This window comes from Lutra lutra, chromosome 10 (genome assembly GCF_902655055.1).
Source record: "Lutra lutra chromosome 10, mLutLut1.2, whole genome shotgun sequence".
NCBI classification, from domain to species: domain Eukaryota; kingdom Metazoa; phylum Chordata; class Mammalia; order Carnivora; family Mustelidae; genus Lutra; species Lutra lutra.
In genome coordinates, this window is record NC_062287.1 from 56,399,575 (window position 1) to 56,412,442 (window position 12,868).

Below are 12,868 nucleotides of genomic sequence, written 5' to 3' on the forward strand. Positions count from 1 at the left end.
AGATTATCCATATTGCTCTTTTATGTCTGCAGAATCTGTAATCATACTTCATTAATTTCTAATAGTCATTATCTGTATCTTTTAATAAGACTCGCTAGTGGGGCACCTGGGTGGCTCAGTGGGTTAAAGTCTCTGCCTTTGGCTGGGGTCATGATTCCCAGGGTCCTGGGATCGAGCCCCACATCCGGCTCTCTGCTCAGTGGGGAGCCTGCTTCCCTCTCTCTCTCTCTGCCTGCCTCTCTGCCTTCTTGTGATCTCTCTCTGTCAAATAAATAAATAAAATCTTGAAAAAAAAAAAGACTCACTAGAGGTTTACAAATCTAATAATTTTTTTTCAGAGACTACTCATCAGCCTTCTCAGTCCTCTCAGTTTGGTGTTTTTTCTTTCATTTCTACTCTTTAATTCATGTGTTATGGTTCTTTGGCTTTCCTTTGCTGTTTTTTCCAACTTCTTGAGTGATATATATGTGGCTTATTGATTTTTTTTTAAAGCTAATCTGCATATAAGTGTACATGTTGTGTAAATTTCCCTTATGTCTTTTGTTTTGTTTGTTTTTAAAGATTTTATTTATTTATTTGACAGAGATCACAAGTTGGAACACCGACAAAATAAAATAAAATAAAAAAGAAGTATATTATTTCAAAAAGGGGGGGGTGAGGAAAAAAAGGGGCACCTGGGTGGCTCAGTTGGTTAAGTGTCTGACTCTTGATTTTGGCTCAGGTCATGATCTCAGGGTTGTGAGATTGAGCTTGGGTTGACCTTGGGCTCCATACTGGGTGTGGAGCCTACTTTACAGTCTTTTTCTTCTGGGACGCCTGGGTGGCTCAGTCACTTAAGCACCTGCCTTCCCCTCAGGTCATGATCCCAGGGTCCTGGGATCCAGGCTCACACCAGGCTTCTTGCTCAGCAGGGAGCCTTCTTCTCCCTCTGCCTGCCTTTCCCCCTGCTTGTGCACATTTGGCTGTCCTAATCACAAATAAAATCTTTAAACAAAACAAAAACAAAAGATGTTTTTCTTACCCCTCAAGAGATTTATTTATTTGAGAGAGCAAAATGGGGGAAGAGCAGAGGGAGAAGGAAAAGCAGAAGACTCCGTGCTGAATATGGAGCCCATCCACATTCCCCATAGGGGCTCGATCCCAGAACCCTGAGATCACAACCTAACCTGAAATCGTAAGAGTCTGATGCTCAATTGACTAAGGCCACCTCCATGTCCTGAGTCTGCTTAAGATCTTAAGATTTTCTTTCTCCCTTTCCCTCAGCCCCTCCTCTCTTTCTCTGTCTCTCTTTCCCCCCTAAAAATAAATAAAAAAGAAGTATAATATTTTCAAACACTTAGGGTTTTTCTGGTTTTCTTTATATTTTTCTTTTTTATTCTAATTGTACTGTAACCAGAGAATATATATTCAGTATTTTTAATTTTTTGAGACTTTTTTGTGTTCCATGTCATCAATTTTATTATTATTATTTTTTAAAGATTTTATTCCTTTATTAGACAGAGATCACAAGTTGGCAGAGAGGCAGGCGGAGGGAAGCAGTCTCCCTGCCAAGCAGAGAGCCTGATGCGGGGCTTGATCCCAGGACCCTGGGATCATGACCTGAGCTGAAGGCAGAGGCTTAATCCACTGAACTACCCCGGCACCCCCATGTTATCAATTTTAATAAATATTCCATGTTCCTCTAAAAAGAATGTATTTACTGGTTGTTAGGTGCTGAATTCTGTGAAGGTTATTAGATTGGTTTTATTAGTCATGTGATTCAAATATTCTGTGTCCTTACTGAATTTTTGTCTATCTGTCAATGAAAGAGATATGTTAAAATCTCCCACAGTGGTTGTGGCTTTGTATATTTACTCTTCTAGTTCTTTTCATTTTTATTTTATGTGTTTTTGAGACTTTAAAATTAGGCATATATAAATTTGGAATTGTTGTAAGTTCTCGGTGAATTGAACCATTTATCATTTTCAAGTGTTCCTTTTTTTTTTCTTTTTAAGATTTTATTTATTTATTTGACAGAGATCACAAGTAGGCAGAGAGGCAGGCTCCCTGCTAAGCAGAGAGCCTGATTCAGGGCTGGTCCTGGGATCATGACTTGAGTGGAAGGCAGAGTCTTTAACCCATGGAGCCACCCAGGCGCCCCCTTTTTGTTTTTTTTAAAGATTTTATTTATTCATTTGACAGACAGAGATCACAAATAGGCAGAGAGGCAGGCAGAGAGAGAGGGAGAAGCAGACTCCCCGAGGAGCAGAGAGCCCGATGCGGGGCTTGATCCCAGGACCCTGAGACCATGACCTGAGCCGAAAGCAGAGGCTTAACCCACTGAGCCACCCAGGCGCCCCCCCCCCATTTTTTTTTTTAATTGAACCATTTATCATCTTCAAGTGTTTCATTTTTTTTTTTTAAGATTTTATTTATTTAACAGAGATCACAAGTAGGCAGAAAGGCAGGCAGAGAGAGAGACTGGGAAGCAGGCTCCCTGCTGAGCAGAGAGAAGGATGCAGGGCTCCATCCCAGGACCCTGGGATCATGACCTGAGCTGAAGACAGAGGCTTTAACCCACTGAGCCGCCCAGGCGTCCCTCCATTTCATTTCTAATAATGCTTTTGGCCCTAAAGGTTACTGTGGTGTTAGTGTAGGTATACCATCTTTCTTTTGGCTAAGTATTTATTTATTTTTTTAAGATTTCATTTATTAGTCAGAGATAGAGAAGGGGAGAGAGAGTGAGCACACAAGCAGGGGGAGGGGCAGAGGGAGAAGGAGAAGCGGACTCCTCATTGAATGGGGAGCCGGATGGGGGCTCCATCCCAGGACTCTGGGATTGTGACCCGAGCCGAAGGCAGATACTTAACCGACTGAGCCACCCAGGCACCCTGTTTTTAGATTTTTTTAAATAAGGAAAACTTTATTGAACTACAGCAGGGAAAACATACAAATAATATGTATAGCTTAAATGAGAAAATTTGCTAGTTGACTTGAATATTGCCATGCTTAAAGAAAGTTCTTTCTGTAAATTAGTAAATTTGGCCTTCTGATTTTAAAACCTCAGTGTCTATCCTGAGCTTTATTATGGAGTATGTTCTTTGAGCCTTATCTCCCTTCACGTTTAGAAGGACATAAGACTGCTGCTTTAGCTTGTTGTATGTAGACTCTGGGCTGCCTTAGTAATGGATGCTGTGTACTTGGTGAAGTTTCTGTTCATTGGTTAATTCAGTGCTGGACAGGATGGATACGAGTCTAGATAGCCATGAACAAGATGAAATTCCTATTCTGCAGTTTACTATTTGTAATTTGGAAGAAATAAACTAGTAAATAAGGCACAAACAAGATAATTTGAGATAAGTATTTCTTATTTTTCTTATTGCTCCCCAGTTTTTCTTATTTTTCCCCCATAAGAAGAGTGGATCATGCTTTTTCTTACGTTAAATTTCTGCACTTAGACTTAATATAAAGACTTGTGTAAAGTCAATGCTGGGAAAATGAATCTTTTTTTTTTTTTTTTAAGATTTTATTTATTTATTTGACAGAGAGAAATCACAAGTAGGCAGAGAGGCAGGCAGAGAGAGAGGAGGAAGCAGGCTCCCTGCTGAGCAGAGAGCCGGATGTGGGGCTCGATCCCAGGACTCTGGGATCATGACCTGAGCCGAAGGCAGCGGCTTAACCCACTGAGCCACCCAGGTGCCCCGGGAAAATGAATCTTATGCTAGTACTTAGTTTGAACTTTCCACTGGACTATTCCTTGGTGGTACGGATAATTTACAACTCATCTTTTTATCCTTATGATACATTCAAAGATGGATGTTCACTTTGTTGTAGGAATACCATAAAAGCTATGCTGCTGTCTAAAATACTTACAGAAATAAAATCTTAGGCTGAAAGTAATTTTGAGAGGTAATATAGTTTTTTTTTTTTTCAGGTAGAACCATATCTGATATTGAATTTATAAGTTTATAATTAACCAGGAAAGAAAGTTTCACAAAATTAGTTTATATGAGCAAAATCTCAGAGGTTCCAAGGTACATGTTACGCTTGAAGAATAATTAATAGCCTTTCATCATTGTCAGAGGGAAGTTTGTTTGGCAAGGATAGGTAATGAGTCCAGAAGGTTTGGTTCCAGTTTGATTGTAAAAGTTCTTGAATTCCTGCTAAAGGATTTTGAACTTTAGCTTATGGATAGTGTGGAGCCTTGGAAGGTTTTGTAAATTCAGAAAAGATATCTCCAGCAGTATAGAGGCTGGACACTTTGAACAGTGCTTTCTTCTCTTATTCATTCTCTTATATATGTGCCTGTTTGTCTCTTTCAGAGGAATGTGAACTCCCTCTGGTGTGTGCCTTCATAATTTTTTGTTCTTATCCCCCAACCTCCATGTTCCCTAGTACTTAGTAGTTTTGGTATGAAGTGAGAAATAAATAGTAGCATTAAAATATTTGTTTACTTTTTATTTATCTTTGGTAGGATTAGCCAGTCCTTACCTTTTTGTATCTTTCCTGTCTTCATCTTTTGGTTTTTTAAGTTTTTAATTGCTTTTAGTTTAACATACAATGTTACATTAGTTTCAAGTGTACAAATAGTGATTCAGCAGTTCCATACAGCACCCAGTGTTTGTTTCTTTCTCTTTTTTTAAGTTTTTAATATTCTCTGTTTTCATCTCTTACGTCGCAAATATTTTTGTTTGTTTGTTTTTTACTCTGGGCGTTTCCATTTCATCATCCTGGAAACTCATACTATAGGTTTTATGCCTCTCACATAAATATTATAAAGATAAAGCACTTTTATTAAAAACTACTTTTGAGCTACAGATATGAAACTACTGATTTCAACAAATATTCTACACAAACTCATAATCCCCGTTTTTGAGTTATGTTTGTAAAAGTGTAACTGTAGTTGTCTTTTTTTTAAACTTTAAAAGAAACAAAATCTTTATTCAATTTAGGTCGTTAGAGAAAGGCCACTAGATTTATTGAACTTCAGTGCTGTTGACTACGTTAGCTACATTGAAGTAGCATTATCTTGATTAATTGATTCTCTGGTGTCTATGTTTATGTAAACTCTACCCCACAATGTGGGGCTCGAACTACCCACCCTGAGATCTAGTCGCATGCTATGCAAGCTGAGCCAGCCCCAGTTTTCTGTTTTGCCATAGAATTGTACCACCTATGTATCAGATATCTTAGATATGGTATTGCATTGGATTTTGCTTGCAACTGAGGTTTTCTGCTGTGGTCCCTAAGTACCTTTTTTAGCTGTCTTTGTTACCATGATGAAATAGTAACTACAGATAGGGTTTTTTGTTAGCTCTGTTACTTAAATCATAACATCTGATTTAAGTTACAGTTATTACCATAGCACATTAATCGTTTGTAGTAGCTTATTTTTGTGGGAAAAGGTTAAAAAAATATAAGTATCTAGTTGGTTTGTTTCAGTATTATCTAACCAATATAACTGGCTAAGAATTTTGAAGCATTTCATACATCTTTATATATATAGGTTATAGAACAGAGACTTTTTTTTTTTTTTTTTTTTTTTTTTTTTAGCAGACACCAGTCTTACTTCTTTGAAACCTAGGTTTGTTTTTTTCCCCTCTGTGTTTTATTTATTTATTTATTTGACAGAGAGAGAGAGAGAGAACGAATAAGCAGGGGGAGCAGCAAGCAGAGGGAGAGGGAGAAACAGGCTCCTTAATGAGCAGGAAGCCTGATGTGGGGCTAGATCCCAGGTCTCTGAGATCATGACCTGAGCTAAAGGCACCCAACCGACTGAGCCGCTCAGGCACCCCTGAACCCAAAGATTCTTGAAGAGTGTATTATGTTAGGAATTACTTTATTGCTTCTAGAAATTTCGTCCTAAATTAGTATACTTTGGTTTTCTAGGGGCCCAATACTTAGTTTTTTTAATGTATAATAAATAATCAGCCCTTTTTTAAGCATTCCTTTTATCTTTGGTGTTCCAGTATTAGGTTTTTAAAATCCCCTATAATTTTTTTGGGGGGGGCGTGGAGGGCTAGTGAGAGGTTTTTTTTTGTTTTGTTTTTTGTTTTTTTTTTGGTGAGAGGGTTTTTTAATGTGGTAAAATATATGCTAGTTCCTCCTTATCCACAGGGTATACGTTCCAGGACCGTCAGTAGGTGCCTAAAACTCTGGATAGTACCAAACCCTATATATATGTGTTTTTTCCTATATATACATACCTATTAGATAAGGTTTAATTTATAAAGTAGACACAGTAAAAGATTAACAACAATAACTATTAATAAAATATAACAATTATAACAATATATCCTAATAAAAGTTAAATGAATGTGATCTCTCTCTCAAAATACCTTTTTGTACTACCATACTAACCCTTCCTGTGATGATATGAGATGATAAAATGCGTATATGGCGAAATGAAATGAGGAGATTGATGTAGTCATTGTAACAGAGCATTAAGCTACTATTGACCTCCTGATGGTATGTCAGGAGGATCATCTGCTTCTGCAATGCAGTTGACATTAGGTAACATTAGGCAGAAAATGAAGCCATAGATAAAGTGGTACATAACAAAACTTACCATTTTAACTGTTTGTAAATATATGTTTCAGTGGCATTAAATATATTCACAGAGTTGTGTAACCATCAACACAGTTTTAGAACATTTTCATCATACCTCTAAAACAAACTCCATGTCCGTTAGCCATCACCACCCAATTCCCCTACTGTCCCTTATCCTTAAGTAACCACTGATCTCTCTGTCTCAGTGTAATTGCCTTTTGTACATGTTTCATAGAAATGGAATCCTATCTTATGTGGTCTTTTGTGACTGGCTTCTTTCACTTAGTATAGTATTTTTTTTTTTTTTTTAAGATTTATTTATTTATTTATTTGACAGACAGAGATCACAAGTAGGCAGAGAGGCAGGCAGAGAGAGGGAGGAAGCAGGCTCCCTGCTGAGCAGAGAGCCCGATGTGGGGCTCGATCCCAGGACCCTGAGATCATGACCTGAGCCGGAGGCAGAGGCTTTAACCCACTGAGCCACCCAGGCGCCCCCGCTTTTTTTTTTTAAGACTTTATTTATTTATTTGACAGAGAGAGAGATCACAAGTAGGTAGAGAGGCAGGCAGAGAGAGAGGGGGAAGCAGGCTTCCTGCTGAGCAGAGAGCCCGACATGGGGCTCGATCCCAGGACCCTGAGATCATGACCAGAGCCGAAGGCAGAGGCTCTAACCCACTGAACCACCCAGGCGCCCCAGTATGGTATTTTCAAGATTCGTCCTTATGACATGTATCAGTACTTTGTTCCTTTTTGTGGCTGAATAGTACTCCATTGAATGGATATACTGCATTTTGTTTCATTCATCAGATAATGGACATTTGGCATCTGCTTTTTGGTTATTATGAATATTGCATACCATATATTACATATTTTCTTTATCATTCAGTCAGATTATTTTTAAATTACCTTTGTGATTTCTTTTTGAACCCCTAGGTTATAAGTACATTACTTTATTTCCAAACACTTTGGGACTTTCTAAGTATCTTAGTTAAAATTCCTTGTTCAGTTTCACCAAGGGCAGAAAACACATATACTATATGATTTTACGCCTCTAAATTTGTTGTTCTTGTTTTATGACTTGTTTTCAATTAGGAAATACCTAAATTCTAGATTCATGTAGGGTTATCTTCACTCTTCAGTTGAAATCTTAGATTGTTACAAAGAGGACTACCTTCTACAATGCTTTCTAAGAATTGTTTATGTTCACTAAGCATATCCAGTCATATTAACCACTTTATATGTCTTAACCATTCCTTGATACAGAATTATTCTTATGCTTATTTTATTGAAACTGGGGCACAGAAAGATTAAGCTACAAGTTACATAGGTGGTAAAATGTGGACTGGAAAACAGGTAAATCCATAGGGTAGAAAGATTAATGGTTGCTAGGGATGAGGGTTTTTAGGGATTTACTGCTAATGGATATGGGATTTTTTTTGGAGTAATGAAAATGTTTTGGAATTAGGGTAATGGTTGCATAACTTTGTGAATATACTACAAACCACTGCATTTTGCTTTTTAGAGGGGTGAATTTTATAGCATGTGAATTATATCTCAATTTTTAAAAAAAGGAATAACTGGGATTCCAACCCAGAAACTGCTTCTTCAGATATTGCTTATTCACTCGGTAAAATAGCTTTTTTTGGTTGGGACAGGTTCAATATTAGAAGTAAAATCTCGTCAGAAAGACTAATTTAGAGTTACAGTCTTTTATGGCTCATTATTATTGGCTTATTATTTATGGCTTATTATTGCAAATGTTCTTTTCTGGTTTGTTTTTAAAGAATTCACATACCCTCATGTATAAATGGAGCTATATATATATATTTTTTTAAAGATTTGATTTATTGGGGCGCCTGGGTGGCTCAGTGGGTTAATGCCGCTGCCTTCGGCTCAGGTCATGATCCCAGGGTTCTGGGATCGAGCCCCGCATCGGGCTCTCTGCTCAACAGGGAGCCTGCTTCCTCCTCTCTCTCTGCCTGCCTCTCTGCCTACTTGTGATCTCTGTCTGTCAAATAAATAAAATATAAAAAAAAATATTGAAGTTAGCTAGTGACTGCTTACCCCCATCATCTTTAAAAAAAAAAAAAAGATTTGATTTATTTATTTGACAGAGAGAGATCACAAGTAGGCAGAGAGGCAGGCAGAGAGAGAGGAAGGGAAGCAGGCTTCCTGTTGAGCAGAGAGCCCGATGTGGGACTCGATCCCAGGACCCTGAGATCATGACCCAAGCTGAAGGCAGCGGCTTAACCCACTGAGCCACCCAGGCACCCTGGAGCTATATATTTAAATTTATTTCATTTTAGATGCATTCTAGATAAGATTAAAAAAATAAATAAAGCTGTACAAGTAAGCCCTCTTATATAGAATAGCTCATGGTCCTTGCTAGAGACTTGTGATGCCATTTGCTTTCTTATAGCTAGCTAACCTCAACTTCCAACCTCAGCTTTAAAGTAATTTTTTTCTGGTAAGTTTTTCCTGACCTTCCAGCCATCTAGAAGACTCTTCCCTTCCCACCCACAACATTCTGTGCATACTTCTACTGTACTTTTTTTTTTTTTTTTTGAAGTAACCTCTACTCCTAGTGTGGGGCTCAAACTCATGACCCCCAAGACTGAGAGCCTCATACTCTACCGACTGAGCCAGCCAGGTGCCCCACTTCTATATTTTTTATCACACTGCAGTAATTTTTTCTGTCGCCCCCACTTAAACTGAACGGGGACTGTGTTTTTGTTTTTGTTTTTAATCTCAGCATTTGCATCATCCCTGGCATTTATTATGTGCTCATTAAAATGAAGAAATATGAATATGATTCTTTTCTTATATTTGCTTTGGACTACAAATAAAAGATACAGCCCTACCATTTGGATTAGATTTCATTCCTAAATTGTTTGCCATGGCTGTCAGTAGAGTAAAATGGAATAGGAGTCCCACTAAGATCATTGTCATGCCTGTTCTTTAAAGAATTGTAAGAGAGTATATAGTATTTTGCAGATGGTCTCATTTCAGAAATTATTTTATAAATGTTGAAATTGGGCTAGAATTTTTATTTTGTTTCTGGAGGGGCATTAAGGGGGCATTGTAAGTGATACTGTAATTTTTAGAAATTACTTACAAATACATGCATTAGAATGGGATATTATAACATTTCATTATAGTCTGCTAATCTGAAGTAAGCTATTTAGAGAGTTATCTTTTGAGTGAATATATACCTTTTTGTATTTAAGAACTTTTTTTTAAAGATTTATTTGTTTATTTGATAGGAGTCTGGGTGGCTCTCTGGGTTAAGCAGCTATCTTCAGCTCAGGTCGTGATCCCAGGGTCCTGAGATTGAGTCCATGCAGCTCCCTGCGCAGTGGGGAATCTGCTTCTCTCTCTTCCTCTGCTGTTTCCCCCTGCTTGTGCTCTTTTTTCTCTCTCTTTGTGAAATAAATAAATTGAAATCTTTTTTTTTTTTTTTTTAAGATTTATTTATTTGAGGGCGCCTGGGTGGCTCAGTGGGTTAAGCCTCTGCCTTCAGCTCAGGTCATGATCTCAGGGTCCTGGGATCGAGGCCCACATCGGGCTCTCTGCTCAGCAGGGAGCCTGCTTCCTCCTCTCTCTCTCTGCCTGCCTCTCTGCCTACTTGTGATCTCTCTCTCTCTCTCTCTCTCTAATAAATAAATAAATAAAATCTTTAAAAAAAATATTTATTTATTTGAGAGAGTAAGCATGCACGTGTGTATCCACATGTGTGCAGGGATTTTAGATGTACTTTTCTTCATTATGGATGATGAATATTTTTGCTTTAGCAAATTTGTAATGAATTTATAGCTTTTTTTTCTAAACCTTTGCAATTGTTAGTTTATTAGTACCATCCAGGATTCAGATGTTCAGTATTCTTCCTGAAATTACATAAACAAATGCAAATGGAAAGAATCCAAGTCAAAATTATACAGCAAAACAGCACTCCATCACAGAACATGTAAAATTACAAGAACACTATTTTAAAACACTGGCACTTTAAGAGAACAATAATCTCAAAAAGCACAAAATTGCCACATTATTCCCTAAACTGCTACGTAGACAAACATGACTCTAATGAATGGGTTAGGGTTTTGTAAAGAAAAATCAAATTCAAATCCGGTAACTCATACTGAAATACAAAGTTTCAAGTGTCTTCTTCCCTCAGGTCTGTTTGACTTATCTAAAGGAGCAAACTATAATATAGGAAAATACGCCTGATTTTAAATGTGGCATACATTTTATAAGTTGGCCCAATTAATTAAAAATACCTTTAATGAAAGTCAAGTTTCCTAAGAAATCCATATTCAGTAAATAGGAGAAGATATTTACAGCCAGCCCTTTTTTCCCCCCAGAGCCTTTGCTGGGACTGTCAACCAAAAATTTAATATGGCAGTCTTATAGTTTAAGCTCATGCTTTTGGGGATACATTCTCAGGTCGTCTTTAATGTGGGGACTGCAAATGTAACTGCCATTACATGGTAATGGGAGTTAAAGAATGTAGAGTCCTTATGTAAAGATTAGAACATACTTTTCTCTTAGTCCTTCAAGGACAGACTTTTCAAAATGTTTGATTCTACTAATCCCATGGTGTGACTAGACTCATTACTCTTCACTTTATAAACATGCCTGGGCTATGTGAGATCTGGTATCAATTGATCAAGATTTGAGTTTCAGTTCTGGGTGAAAACTGTCTCAATTCAACTTTTATTACCCTCCTCATGAGTATGCAGGGTGCAGACAAATCTTTTTATGAGCTAACTATATGAAAAGATAAACACTGTAATAATCCATGTGATCCAAAAGGGGCAAAAGCAAAAGACTAGCGTCCCCTCAAGAAGAAAAATTTCAGACCTATGAAAAGGACAACAATACTAATAAAAAAAAAATTGTATTTACTTAGAAGCATTCAGAAAGTCAACAAAACAGCTGCAACTTTTTTTTTTTTTTGCAATTACAGAGTGGTATTCAATTAATAGAACAACAGTTATTTTGTAGAAGCTGCATCAGAGACAACTGAAGATGAAAAACTACCATCCCCATATATAACTAATTTGTGCTGTGTACCAACAAGAACCTGCTTTAAGTTTCCATGCCAGTTTACAATTCCCATACTGTACCAGGCAAGGTTAGTGGCTACTGAAAATACCACCAGGACAGGGCTATCTAAAGACACATTCCGTAGTGTGTTAACTATACAAAAAAAGACACTGTAGGGGCGCCTGGGTGGCTCAGTTGGTTAAGCAGCTGCCTTCGGCTCAGGTCATGATCCTGGAGTCCTGGGATTGAGTCCCACATCGGACTCCCTGCTCGGCAGGGAGTCTGCTTCTCCCGCTGATCTCTCTCTCCTCTCATGCTCTCTCTCTCTCTCTCAAATAAATAAATTTTAAAAAATCATTAAAAAAAAAGACACTGTACAGTTTAAAAACAAATCTTACACAGCCTTACATTTCAATTTTTTTCTTTAAAAGGAATGAGTTGTGTGCAGGGGGTTTAAATGCTTTACAGACAAGAAAAAAAGCTGTGCTAGAACCAACTTACTCATCATCTTCTTGGTCTTCATCTTCCTCCTCCTCATCCTCTTCATCTTCCTCCTCCTCATCCTCTTCATCTTCCTTATCCTCCTCTTCCTTCTTTTTCTTGCTCTTTTTAGCCTTGACAAATCCTTCTTTTGTCGCATCAGGCTTTTCCTTTAGCTCGGTATGTAGCAATATCCTTTTCATATTTTTCCTTCAGCTAAGAAGCCTTCTTTTCATAAGGCTGCTTGTCATCTGCAACAGTGTTATTCCACATTTCTCCCAGTTTCTTTGCAACATCACCAGTGTATGGGCCAGGATGTTCTCCTTTGGTGTTCGGGCGATAACTCAGAACAAAACAAGAAAAAGGCCAACGGAGGCCTCTTGGGTGCATTGGGATCCTTGAACTTCTTTTTCATTTTCCCTTTAGAGGGAATATAAGTCTTCATTTCTCTTTCATAATGGGCCTTGTCCTCCTTTGCCATGTCTTCAAATTTTCATTTCTTTCTCACAGACATGGTCTTCCACCTTTCTGAGCACTTCTTAGAAAACTCAGAGAAGTTGACTGAAGCATTTGGGTGCTGCTTTTTGTGCTCCTCTCGGCAGGTTTGCACAAAGAATGCATATGATGACATTTTGCCTCTCAGCTTTTTAGGATCTCCTTTGCCCATGTTTAATTATTTTCCTCAGCGAGGCACAGAGTCACCCAGTGCCCCTCTGGCTCTCACTTGCCTTGGCTCTGTCTCTGTGGAGCTCAGTGTACTGCAATGGCTGTGAGAGCAGGAGCCAGAAGCAGCCTCCTCATTCTCTCTGCTCTGTAG

At 38.1% G+C, this 12,868-nt stretch overlaps 1 protein-coding gene and 1 pseudogene across 3 annotated transcripts in view; one reads left to right on the forward strand and one right to left on the reverse strand.

Annotated features, from left to right (window-relative positions):
* RAB6A (RAB6A, member RAS oncogene family) overlaps positions 1-12,868 on the forward strand; it is a 129,237-nt gene that overhangs the window by 64,812 nt on the left and 51,557 nt on the right. The gene's annotated exons all lie outside the window — the stretch shown is intronic.
* LOC125078533 (high mobility group protein B1-like) lies at positions 11,944-12,845 on the reverse strand (annotated as a pseudogene).